This window comes from Paralichthys olivaceus, chromosome 15 (genome assembly GCF_024713975.1).
Source record: "Paralichthys olivaceus isolate ysfri-2021 chromosome 15, ASM2471397v2, whole genome shotgun sequence".
Lineage (NCBI taxonomy): Eukaryota > Metazoa > Chordata > Actinopteri > Pleuronectiformes > Paralichthyidae > Paralichthys > Paralichthys olivaceus.
This window is the reverse complement of record NC_091107.1, coordinates 7,306,750-7,320,086: the sequence shown is the minus strand read 5'-3', so window position 1 is coordinate 7,320,086 and position 13,337 is coordinate 7,306,750. Positions and strand designations below refer to the sequence as shown.

General features: G+C 40.9%; 1 long non-coding RNA gene across 1 annotated transcript in view; it reads right to left on the bottom strand.

Annotated features, from left to right (window-relative positions):
• Positions 1-13,316, bottom strand: part of LOC109635766 (uncharacterized) — a 130,246-nt gene extending 116,930 nt beyond the window's left edge. The window contains exon 1 of the long non-coding RNA XR_011246149.1: positions 13,127-13,316. This is a non-coding gene — a long non-coding RNA (uncharacterized lncRNA). The remainder of the gene's footprint in view (positions 1-13,126) is intronic.
• Positions 13,317-13,337: the final 21 nt, after the last annotated feature.

Below are 13,337 nucleotides of genomic sequence, written 5' to 3'. Positions count from 1 at the left end.
GGTCTCCTCCATGTTATCAGATCAGACACATGTCAATCGTATCATGTCGCTACAAAACGACAAAGCATGCAACCAATTCACTTTATGCTCATTCAGTGTATTTAAATAACAAGCCATAATGTTACCTAATGTAATGTGTGATCTTTTTCTGCTAATATGTCACAAATAATTACAGTATTATCAGACGGGCTTCAGTAGCTAACAAAAATTCTGGCAAGCTTTGAGTACATCGGCAAAGGATAATTGTTTTACCATCATTTCAAAAGCATTGCACACATAACAGCAATAGAACACATTCGAGAAATTTAAAAATCCATTACTTATGGGCCTATGTTCTGCTAGTTGTTGTCATAAACCATGCCCAACGGGGTGACATTTATCAGGGAGCAGTCTGACAGTGGCCTGCAACTTTCAAGCGACCCCTGCTGTTAGGAAACGGTATGTGCCAGTGGAATACATTAGTACCACGAGATTCAGCATATGCAGCCGAAGGGGTCATCATATGCCACCGAAGCACTAGAAGCGTACCATCAGCCTCTTTTCGAAATCTCGGCATCTATGAGAAAGACTCTCCTCGGGCCTCTGCTACACCCACTTACCATGTCAGAAGCAGTGCTCGTCGTAATCTGTCTCTCAAGATACATCATGACAGCTTCTCCTGTCTGCTCTGGACAATGTTCGCTGTGATGTGAGAGTGAGGGAGGTGAGGAAGTGCCAGGGTGAACGAGTTGTGAGAGAGAGAGAGAGAGAGAGATGATATGAGACAACAGATACAGCTAGACAGAGATGGAAGTTTCGTGCAAGTCCTTATTTGTCTATCGGTTGTGGAGGAGAAAAACTGTTGAAGATCACAAGGCTGTATGTCACATCAGCAACACGTCTCAACACAAAGTAGTGATGGGCGAAGGGATATTTTTCTTTCACTTAGGGAGAACAGTTTTAAAGTATTGGGCTTTGACTGTGGCTTCACTTTGAGGAAATTGAAGGAATATTGTTTGGTTTCTTTCACTTTCACTTGAGAGATGTGATTAAGAAAACAGTCTTCGTACGTATAGTCATTCTAAAAGAGTCTTACGTCTGACTCAGTGCAAGGGAGATATTGAGAAGAAAATGAAAATACATGTACAGACACAGCAGAAAAACAGCTATGACATTTTTCAAAACATAAAAAAATGTAAGCAACAGTCTGTACATTTTGCTGAGCAATAGCAGCTACAGGTAACAATTATTTCTGTTGGCTTCAGAGACCAGAAAACAAAACCCATCAATCGCTTGAATAGTGCTTCGATATTAATAATAGTGTAGTCCCACTCACTGCCAAACGGTATATATTCCTCTGGCTTCCTGGACCAGTATTTGTGTCACTCTAATAAACCCTGCAGTAGATTATAACACTGCTATTTATTGTAGTAAACTATTTTAATGACATTGATCACATATCTTCTCAAAAGCAGAGTCACAATGCAAACCTCTCTTGTGCAAAGGTCAAAGCTGAGTACTGTACTGATGGATGATAAATGCAGGATTATAGCATACATAAGATTAAATGGGAGCTGTCGAGCAGATTATAAATGAGGGATTATAGGGTAAAGAGCAAAAGAGACGGAGAGACTATAAGGCAGACAGAAGTTGAAGAGGGAACAGAAATGAGGGGCTGTTGGCAGAAAGGAGAAGTGGGAGAAAATAACTAAAGGGATGTGTGACTGAGTGTTAAGGGCAGAGAAAGAGAAAAAGAAAAGGACACTAGGGGAAAGATATATCAAAATGGAGGTGTTGTTGACCGAAGAAATGTGCAAACCACGACTCTGTAAATGTAGAAGGAGTCAGATCCATTTGTTTGGCACCCTCAGCAAGTGATGAAAGTCATTTCAATTTTACAGCCATGATGACATGTCCCCCAATGTCCACTGTCAAATCGATCAATGTGTGCGCGGCTGCACAAGTGAGATTGTGTGAATGTGACCGCCCTTGGAGGTTTGAAAAATACGCAGTGAGCATTTGTGGCCTTGGTGTTTGCATATCTGGTTCTCAGGCAGTACAGGAGTTCCAAAAAGCATTACCAATCAATGGCCTGAAACCCAGGGCCACTAAGATTCTATCCCACACTTGCTGACACTTGTTGACATTGATTGTGAGCATAGAGATATTAATCAAGTTAAAAAAGGAGCTAAAACTAGTATTTTTGTAAACATAGGGTTAAAGAATGAATACCGGTGTTGACGATTTTGGCATGCAGTAGAGTGTATACCACTGACAGGGCACACTTGTCCCCCACACTATTAGATATCAGTCCCCTAAATATGCCTAATTCATTTTATTATGATGCCTGAAAAAACACACAACTTAAAATTTAACATTCACAATGTAAAAGAAAGTGATAAAAATTACAGTGCTGATCCAACTCCCTTCTTTCTTGGCCATCTCCCCCATTGCTCCATCAAGTTTCATGTAGATCTGTTAAGACACTTTTTGAAAATCCTGCAGACAGACCAACAAACCAATTTTCAGGAGCAAAAATATAACTTGGTAGGGTTAAAAATATATTTTTGTCTATTAAAAAAAGCCTGTATATCTTCTTCACTATCAGAGTGTGTGCATGCGAGCGTGCATGAGTGTACCATACTTTTTTTTTCTAGAATGTGTGAATGCACTTGTCATGTTTCAAGCAACCTCTAGTGAGCAAGTCAGGGAGTCAGTCTTCCTTGTCTCTAGATTTTTTATCTTCTGCATCTGATCTGCCCCACTGTCTGGTGAAAGTGCTAACATGAGCTGTCACTCTCATCCCAACCTCCACACCTCCGGAAGAGCTTACACACAACTCAAGGATCACAAGTCACTCTACACAAGTGACATGAAGCAATACAAGGAGACACACAGACAAAGGGGTAAGTGTTAGGATGTGTGCCGACGCCAACACCCGGCCGGATTCACATGCACATACAAACCACAAGGGCCACAAGTGCCTGCATGGGACTAGATTAGAACAGTGTTGATGGTATACAGTAAGACTGCTGACTGACAGGCAGCCTTGCTCACAGCCTTCATCATTCGAGAGCTAATTGGACCTTTCCTGGATAAAAGTTGTAATAATCCAGCTATCTATCCAACTGCCAAAATCCACAGTCTCAGGTATCAAAGTTTAAACCTTCAACATGCCCTTTGGTGTCCCAGGCCACTCTCAAAGGGAGGAATCCATGCAGGGACACATCTCAATGTGAAGGATCTCCAACCTGCAGGGCTTTTCCTGGACGAAAATTAGGCGGGCAACCAGGCCCGGGACAGACATCCAGGGAGCCATGCGCAGCTCTACTGCCCAGGCCGGAGTGTGCACATCCCGGCCACAGCACTGCCAAGCTCGGGGCAGACACCCAGGGAGTTATGCACAGCTCCACTAACACGTGTGTGTGTGTGTGTGTGTGTGTGTGTGTGTGTGTGTGTGTGTGTGTGTGTGTGTGTGTGTGTCACCGTTATCTTTCCCTCAAGTTCGGGGACTTTCATAAGGAAGCTACACAATTCGTATATAGTAAACAACCACTTTTAGTGATGGATTTGGCTTGGGACAAACATTATCACTTTGGTACGGCTATTGTTGGGAGGCAAAGGAGGCATGAAATTTGATGGAGGCACACACCCGCCTCGCAATTTTCTATGCAGGAAAAACCCTGCCAACCTGGATCAGCTGGTTAGAGTTACCTACATTTTTATATAAATAGCAACTGTCTTTCCTCTTAATTCTAAGTTTCACCTGCTGGTAAAAAGCAGCATCGGTGTCCGTAATCCTGAAATGTATTTGTGCATGTAAATCCAACCATGTTTTCATTCTACTGCTCTGATCCAACAAATGATGCACACTGACCAGGAGGGCAGACTCTCACAATATGTCTTTAGTGCATTGCAGCAGATTTGACCCCTTTTATTTGATGACAAAGATTTCACGGTCAGATATTTTCCACCCAGCTTCTCTGGGAAGGGAGGTCACAGGATAAAAAACCTTGTGCTTTCTGCTATGATGAGTAATTCAGGTGAAAAGCAACAATTTGCATTCACCTAACCTTTGATGTACCAACTCCCTGGAGAGACTGTAGCTGCTAAATGGCTGATTACAGCATGTTAACTGCGAAACAAAAAATCCCTGCCGCCCTACACACACACAGACCCACACGTGTCCTCACTTTTTCACTTCTTCTATTATTATTTAGTTTATAGGAAAACATTTAAGATTTTCAACTCTCAAGCAGTTTGTTCTGTTCAAGCGGTCTCTGTTTGCAGCGAGGAGCTGAATTCATAACACACTGTCAAACTTTACAACTTCAAATGAAAATGCTGTCTTCTCTCTGACCCAGATTATCTAATAAAAAGGGATGGAAAAAATATAGAAAATGAAAAACATTTAACCTGCCACAACAAAAGAAATTCCTCACAGTGCACAATACACATCCATGTTCCATATTTTATCACTACTTGAACCAGCAGCGTATAACTCCTGATTTGTTTGTGTATTTGTTCCATGCAGGCTGACAGACCTTGAGAGAGTATAAACTCAGAGGGACTACACTGAGCAAGAGAGCTTTTAAAAGTAGACATAAATGCAGAAATGTGGCACATTGTTACACCACTTGGAACAAAACGCATGTTAAAGTCCTATACAGGTCCAGTTTTGTCAGTTAATCTTACTACGATTGATCTATTGCACAAAAAAAATATATAATAAATTCCCACCCAACTTGTGGATACTATGATAGCTGTAGGCTCAGCGCTCACGGATGATTAAGCTGTGCACAGATGGCAAATGCAAGGGGTATCAGGGTACTGTAGGGATGCACAGTGGCCCAAGGGAAAAAACATTAATCACAAAAAGATGCAGTGTTACAAAAGGCACTGTCAATGTTGTCATTGGATTACAATAGTTTGTGTTTCCACTCACTCATATGTCTTCGTGGCTTTGCAGCAAACAACACACATCCATCAGGCAAACAAGAAAAAGTGACAGTATATTTTAGGACTTTTTGAGGAGGGATCATTTATGACAAAGAATAATTCTGAAGAGTATTCCAGAGCAATATCACAGGCCAACTTAACAGCCCATTACCAACAGACATGGTTAGAAAAGGCACTGCACGAGTGTCAACCAATCCCATCCCTTGTCGGAAATATCGGCCTTCTCTCTCGTGACCTGGCTTTATTTGGGAGCACACCAGACTGGTCTTTAGGTACACATTATGCAGATGTTGTGTGACATCACTATGCCCCAGAAGTATCAGCCAGACTACTGACAAGGTGTTTCAGTTTTCTGTTGGGGAGGGGAGCTCCCTTTGTGGGTTATCTATGAGAAATGTGTCAATTTACAGGAGAAGGCATCTGACTTGAATGTCCTCCACTGGTGTCAGTGCTCAGTCTTTAAGTGCTAAAATGTCCTATCCTGCTCTTTAATGTGCTACCCTTGACAGTCCTTCTGGAATCACATAAAAGGGGCACACCCATTGTCAGTTCAGAAGATCTTTATAGCCTGAACGAAGGAAGGACATTAGCAGGACTTCAGAAACAAGAATGCAGGGAAATGGAGGATTTGTAGGAGTAGTTGGGTTTTTTCTTCCAAAGGAAGGCAAAGAGGGTAAACAAGATGCAGTAGAAGCACGAATGCTACATTTCTGCTATCTTGAAGTAGGCCATGCATACAGTACTGCATTTGTCATATACATGACAGCTCTATTAATCATAAAAGGGGCAGAGTCAATGCCCAGTGGCATTACTCTGCAGGTGGGTTGTCCCTCTGGATGCCAGGGCTCCAACCTTGGTGTTCTACCCCTGTTCTACCCCTATGTTCTCTCTCCTCTTGTCCCTCAGTGGTGTGACAGTCTAAAATCTCTCTTCTTGCATGGCCCCTGTGCATTCAAGTCTCACCTCTTTCTTTCAGTGTTCTTTTACCTCGCTTCACCTCAAGTCTCTCTATCATTCTGCCTCTCCTCCTCTCACAACCACGCTCCTCTTTTCCCCAGACAGTAGTGCTGGTTTTAAGATACTCAGCAAGACCTGCATCAGCAATTAGCCATTTAGTACTCCAAGCACTGACCCGTATGGGTTCCCAGGTGTCTTGACCAGCCTTGTTCCACTCACACACCTATCTCCTCATCCTATCTATTCCCTTCTTTGTAGGGGCCTAAAAGTGGAGGAATGTTGAAGAGGGTTATACCTGTTTCACTTTCTGGTTGATTGTCTGACATGATGTATATTAACATATGCAGGGATATGGAATACTGTAAGATATAAGTCAGTAAGAGTTACTCAACAGATGAGTAGCATATTTTTTAATCGAGCCTGAAGATGGAAAAAATGTTACATGTTTATTCCTCGCAGGACGATATATTTCTTTTAAAACAGTAAAAAGTAATACACATAGAAACAGAGTAACACATAAATCTGCAGTGGTAGTAGACAATACCATTAAGCAGATTCATACAGAAACTGTACAGTGATGCTTGTGTTTACCACCTGACACTTGAATTAAAGAGCTGATGATGGTCAGGGAATACTTCCAGAACACTGGCTGGCTGATTGTTCAATCTACAAGACCTGGAGTTTTATTGGCCTGTTGGGGGCACTGGGAACAGTTAAGGTTGTTAAATGAACTTGTTAGCAACAGTTGCCATAAGGCCCTATAGGCTGTTTGTCCCAACTCTCTCATACCACCCATGTGAGCAGTAGAGACAAGTTAAACATTATCACTGTTGAAACTCTTTCATAATGTGAGAAAGCTATGGCAATGTTCTGGTTAGGTTTAAGTACAAAAACAAATTGGATATGTTTTGGCAAAGAGTCCTTAATTCAGGATAGAAGACTAATCATCATGGGTTCCAATAGTAAACATTTTTTATAATCACTATAATCACTTCAGCCACTGGAGAGTTTGGTCACTTGCTCATAAACAAAAAAATTGTTGATACTTGCTCTAACAACTTTAGTTATCTCATAAAGGTGGCTAGATGTCACTTTGCAACATGAAATAATAATGGGTTGCCAGAAGCTACTTGCTTATACCACCTTTGGGCTCCTATTGCCCTAGGACAGCCTGTTATCTCTTTTGGTCCCTAAAAACTAACTCCTGTGGAAAAGTTTCTAAATGCTTCACTATGTTCACCTGCTAGTTGCTGATTTTATCTGTTGTGATGTAAAGCGGCTTTTTTAGAAAAATTTATCTACAAGAGCTGTAAGATTTAACCAAAACAGTGACATTGGCAAAGTGACAATTAATTGAAACATGCTATAAAGCTCCATACAGCCCAAAGCTCTCTGTGTTTTCAGGCTACAAATCACACATTTTGTCAAGCAACTTCTGAAACAATGACAATGGCTCAATTAAGACAATCAAACCAGTTCCAATGTCATGAAGATAATATGAACCACAACAAAACTATATTCTAAATTAACACTGGTTCACAGCCCTTTCATTGGGCAGTCTCCTCTAAAACTGGTCACTGTATTTGTGTGTGTGTGTGTGTGTGTGTGTGTGTGTGTGTAGTGTGCCCATCACTGCCACTGATAGCGTTACAAATTTCAGTCAGCTTCCACGGTCATATATCTGGGTGCGTTTGAGACCCGAGATAAGAAGGGATTTATGAAAGCAGCCCTCTGCTAAGTCAAGGTGAACACCAGAGATATGATGCTTCTGTGTGTGTACGTGAACAGTGTGTATGTGATTCAGTGTTTGTTCGAAAGAGTAAAAATGTATGATACACTGCTATTGTACCTGTCATGTGTGTGCACCTTACACATGTATGACAGAATGAGTGTGTATGTATTTTCAACTGTCCCCTCTGTGGCATGCGAAGGATTTAATGTCTTATAGCGCCTGAAATCCATCTTTTGAATATCTTAGGATCATTTTATTCTACTATTCATTATTTCCCTCACAAACTTAATCCTTTTCATGGTGATAGCCTTTAAAGCCTTTCCCAACATCCATTTAGCATGAGGCAGAAGGATCCGTGATTCATGAGTGGCATGTTTTATGTGTCGCCCTGTGTTTCACCCAATGTGCCTCTTATGATAAATCTAATAATTGAATTCAGTCTCACAACTATACAGATATATTTCAGCTAAGTTTAGCATAATTTTTCTTTCACTTGATGTTATCAGTCATTTTGTCTGTTTGAGATATTTATTTTTATTATTTTCTGTGATTAAATCAATCTCATGTTTGTGCAGCAGGAATATGAGATGCTCCACACCCTAAATGTTTTTGGTTTGAAATAATAACCATGCATATTGGTTTCATAAGTTCATGAAAAGTTCACTAGCACTGGAGCAAGCTTTGTGTCACTGAAAAGCCCTGATTAATCGCTATTACTGTCTATTGGATGCTTGCTGAAGCAACATTAATGAAGTGTGGCTTTTCCATCTGTCATTTCATGTTAATGTAGCTGGAGGATCCTTAGCTAGTACTGCTATCTTTGCCTTTTTACACTGGTCAGTTGCCAACTTCAATTTATTTACCGTCAAACAAGCTCTACCTTTTTCAGTCATGACTTTTTGTCCCACCCAGTCCACCAGCACAACAACAATGTATACATCACTATGACCTCATTCACTCACACTTGCATTCACTCTCCCAACACTTGCGGACACACAAGAACACAGGGCCTGATAACCTAATCACACAATGGACAAAATCATTTAGTTAATGGTGCTAATAACATTTTGTGCTCTTATCATACATCACACATGATCTTATCAGCTGTGAAGAAATGTTCCGTTCTTCCCAGCAGGAGTGGGTTGTATTCCTGTTGATATCTTGGTGGATGCCTGAAATTAGGGTTTGTTCTTTTATGCTCACAACGATCAATCTAACAATTCCAGAAATCTGTGAGTGTCGGTGGTTCACATATCTTAAGAAACGTTCATCTTATCTGCTTCACACTTGGATACGTTTAATATTAATTAACTTTAATATACCCAGCAACCAGTGCTCTGTAGTAGCAGCAGCTGGGACCCATCAACTAAAGTGACATCTATCATTAGAACAGCGCATTAACGACAACATGTTCACAGCAACGGTAAAGACATCTGATTTTCCAGTTTGGGGTTCTGTGTACTGAGCTTCACCAAACTTTGATTAAACAGGTGAACAACTGAGTCCCGCAGTCAGTCTTTACTAGTCCACAGGTCAATTATGGCAGGTCCCTTTCACAATTTCAGAAACAAAGCTGCAACCAGCCTTACCAAAGGCCAAGCACAAAGCCCACTCCAAAAAGGCATGTTTAGATTGGGCACTGCACTAGTGTCATTGAGTTGGCCACTTTACAAACCACTTTACATGTTTAACACACCCACTGGGATGCCTACAGTGGGCCTACAGATTCATAAATTGGTCAATCAGTCTCAGTATGGGCAAAGAACCCGAATGAACAGTCTTGCAAAAATATATTCAAATCCACAATGGGATGGCTTTTGGCAAAGGGCAGAGGAGAACATTCTTAGGCCAAGGTCAGCTTCCTCAGTTGACAACTTTTAAGATAAGATAAGATAAGATATTCCTTAATTAGTCCCACAACGAGAAAATTTGCAGTATTACAGCAGCAACAGTCAAAAAGGCATCAGCAAGTATTTAAACTTCACCTGATGGCAGTCCTCTCTGCACCATCAACATAGACTTGGCCAACATCCCTCTTCAGTCTTATGATGCTTGACTGTGGAGCAGAAAAAGACAGCAGTGGTGGCTGCTTGTGGCACAAATAACCTAAAGAGTAGAGGCAACTCACACACGCCTGCCTTCAGTCAGCACGTCCATCACCACTATTGCCTCACAACACACGTGAGGTTTCTCTACCTCACACACTACCAATCAGTGTGGAAGTGAGTTAGTGTGAAGATACTACAGGTCTACCCTGTTAAACTTGTATATACTTTAATTACAGCTCTAACCAATTTGCTCCACATTAACAAGGGCTCAAATGGCTGTGTTTAATGTGGGAGGGGGGGGGGGTCTTTTTGCTCATTAGTTTGGGTTTTAGCACAAACGACTTCACATTTTTTGTTTGTAATTATATAATAATCATATTTAGTGTCACTTACAATAAAATGATATGTGAGAGACAGTGAGTGAGGAAGAGGTACTTGAGGGGATATTTTAAGTGATGCCTTAGACTCAATGGTCAAAGATTCTGGGTCAATTGTCTTCAGATTCTGTCTTTTCTTTTTAGAAAAGTAAGGTAGGTGCTAACAAAAAAGTTTTTGGATAATAGAATTGGGCCACCGCTGCAGAGGAGAGCAGTGCTGGGTGATGTGTGTCACTCCCTATTGGATGTCTATCTAGCCCCAACTCCCCATCCAGTGGTACACTTCTAACTGAGTAAACTCAAACTGCACAGTGTACGGCAACTCCTGCCCCATTGCATTTTCTCATTTCTTTGCCAAGTCTGTATCTTTCAGGACCTTCAGAATCTTTTTTTCTTCTCAGTCACATAACTTTCTTTTTTCTCTCTTTTACTATTTTCTCATCAGAAAGAACTCTAAAGCTTTTATCTACTTTCTTTTCAATTCAGCCACCATCACAGGGCAGTCTTTTCAGAAAACTGGGACACAGAAATAGAAAAGAGTGCTGTTTGAGAGGGGTCCTGCTTATTAGCTGACTTATTATACTACATTGATTTTGGTATGTCTGCGAGCCATTTGCTGTCATTATTGTGCATTCTAAGATCACAATTACTTGTTACTCAACTATTCTTTGACCACAGACTGGCTCAGACCCGAGGCCATGTGATAATATGAACAGTGGAAATAGACGGAACTTTACATCTGTCTTTTTGATTAAGTTCAATCTTGCCGAGTGTCAGTCAAGTGACAGCCTCAGGAAGCAAGGGAAGTCTCCACCAAGGAATAATTCCTGTATTCAGTTTCATTGTCACATTCATGTCGTCTTATGGGGCATGTTTGTCAAAGCAAATAAGCAAACAGTTGATTTATACAAGGTTTGACACATGAAGGATAAAAAAAAATGAAATATATGAATATAAATAGGCTTCATATAATTTTGCAGTATTCAATAAATATGATACATCTCTATATATCTAGCTAGGAAGAGAGAGAGAGTTAGATGTAGAGAGATCTACAACACATTGCAAATGGACTAAATAAAATCATAGACAGTATAAAAAACGTTTCTCCACCTCCTCATTCAAACAGTCTGCGCAGTAGCAAATGGGAGGAGCCGCAATATGGAGGTCCCTCCTCAGCTAGGGCTGGGAAATGAACCAAAAAATGTATCGACCTCAAAACAACTTAATGTTGCTCATGTCAGTTAAAACTCCCCAATGCATGAAGTCATGAACTGCGGGATTTCCACTACGTCCTGCGCCGTATTACCCTTCCGCTTGTCCTCCCCCCTCACTCCCCCGCTGATCTGTATTCAGTTTACATATTAACAATAAACATCAACACTAATCAGAAGTTATTAGGACACATCCAGACACGTACATACAACAAAATGATCCTAACTTCAAGTTTACTTTGTGTTTGTTTGATTCATACATGGTCATAAGGAAAGAACATTGCCATCACAGTCACAGCAGTAATTGGACACACACACACACACACACACACACACACACACACACACACACACACACACACACACACACACACACACACAGAGCTTCTTCACCAAGTTAGTCAATGCTTTCTGAGCTAAGTGGGCAAAAAGGTGCCCCTGTGCATTCTTCATACTATTTATGTTCACTGGTGGCGACACTAATGCCTCCTGTTAACAATGTTCATGCATCCAGGCCATGGTTACAGACTGTAAGCCTATTAGCACACACAGCATCTCTCTCTCTCTTTCAAACCTTGTTTAGTCTTGTTCTTAGAATCTAGATGCAAATACACAGACAAACAAATATGCACATGACCACCAAAACATACAGAACACAATCTATCTTAACTCTCATAAAAGTACCTTTCCTTCGGTATTTTTTGTACTTTTGCTCCAACTTGTACTTTGAGCAAACATGCAAACAAAATTGATTGTCTGTGTTCTTAATACATTCATTGAGCTGTTAATCATGCATTGTTATTTTTTTGTATTGTGAATCTCTCTAAGCGTTGAAATGTCTATTAGTCATTTAAATATTATTAATGACATTTAAAGAGCATTACAGGATCTTCAGATGGATGTGCTGGAATAAAATCATCAGTTATTAGTCAATATTGGTTGAATACAGTTTCCTGCCATCACGCCATTTGAAATTACGTTTGTTTGGATGGTTGCTTTGTAAGCGTGTCTTAAAGGCAGGCCGGCACATTAAAACAAGTTTGAATCATTTCAATGTGCTGCTTTACAAAGACTAAATCTATGGAGGGAGTGTGTATTGTAGAGTGAGTTAATGGAGCAATCACAAGGTTTTCAAAGCTCCATCAGTGAGCTTGTTAAGATTCCATACATCTGCAGAGTTCTCCATTCATCAAGTCCCCATCTTAGCATGAAATGGTTTTTCACTCATAACATTATGTGGTGGAATAAAGGCGGTATAGCTCAAGAATGAACTGGTAAGAATTCTTTACGAACCCTCCATTACTCCTCATTACTTCTCCTAGATCAAAACTCCAGAGTCGTACTCCTCACCCTCACTATTACTCTTTCAGCTGCACGGAATGTGGCAAGCTATGTGGTGGCTGCCACCTTCCATTCATCTAGTGACAAATGGCAAATACACTCACAGCATGACTGGATTACTTAACAGTGGAGAGGGAGCTGACAGCAGAGCAGGCACAGGTATGATAAGTGAACTGTGACCTGGAGACATCTGAATATAATTTATATAGTTTGAATTTTAGAACCTAAACTGCTACACCCATGGAGGACAGCTGAGGTGGGGGACTGCAATCGCATGACTTGACTTGAGACAGACTCGAATTTGAGGACTTGGGACCTGGCTGACAAACACTGACAAAAGACTCTTCTTTACTTTGAGATGTTATTCATGTCGTGAGATGGACGACTTGACTTATTAGATACTGCTTTTATTCATCAACTTATATTATTGACAACAGTACCTTAAATTATTTCAGTGCAAGTAATAACTGTAAAGAGTTCGAAGTTCTAAAAGGCAGCAGAGGAAAGAAGTGGTGTACTCACCATGAAGACGTGATGAGGAAACACAGTGTGTTGTTGTGGTTGATGAAGAAGAATCCGTGGTTTAGTCTCAGTCCAGGCTCCTTGTTCTCTCTCTGATATTAAACCGTCACGTTATGGATCCTCAGGAAGTTTTCAAACGACGCAGACCAAATGTCAAACTTCGCTCACAGTTTCCAGGTGTGGCGGGAAGCGTCGGAGAAATACATTCCCC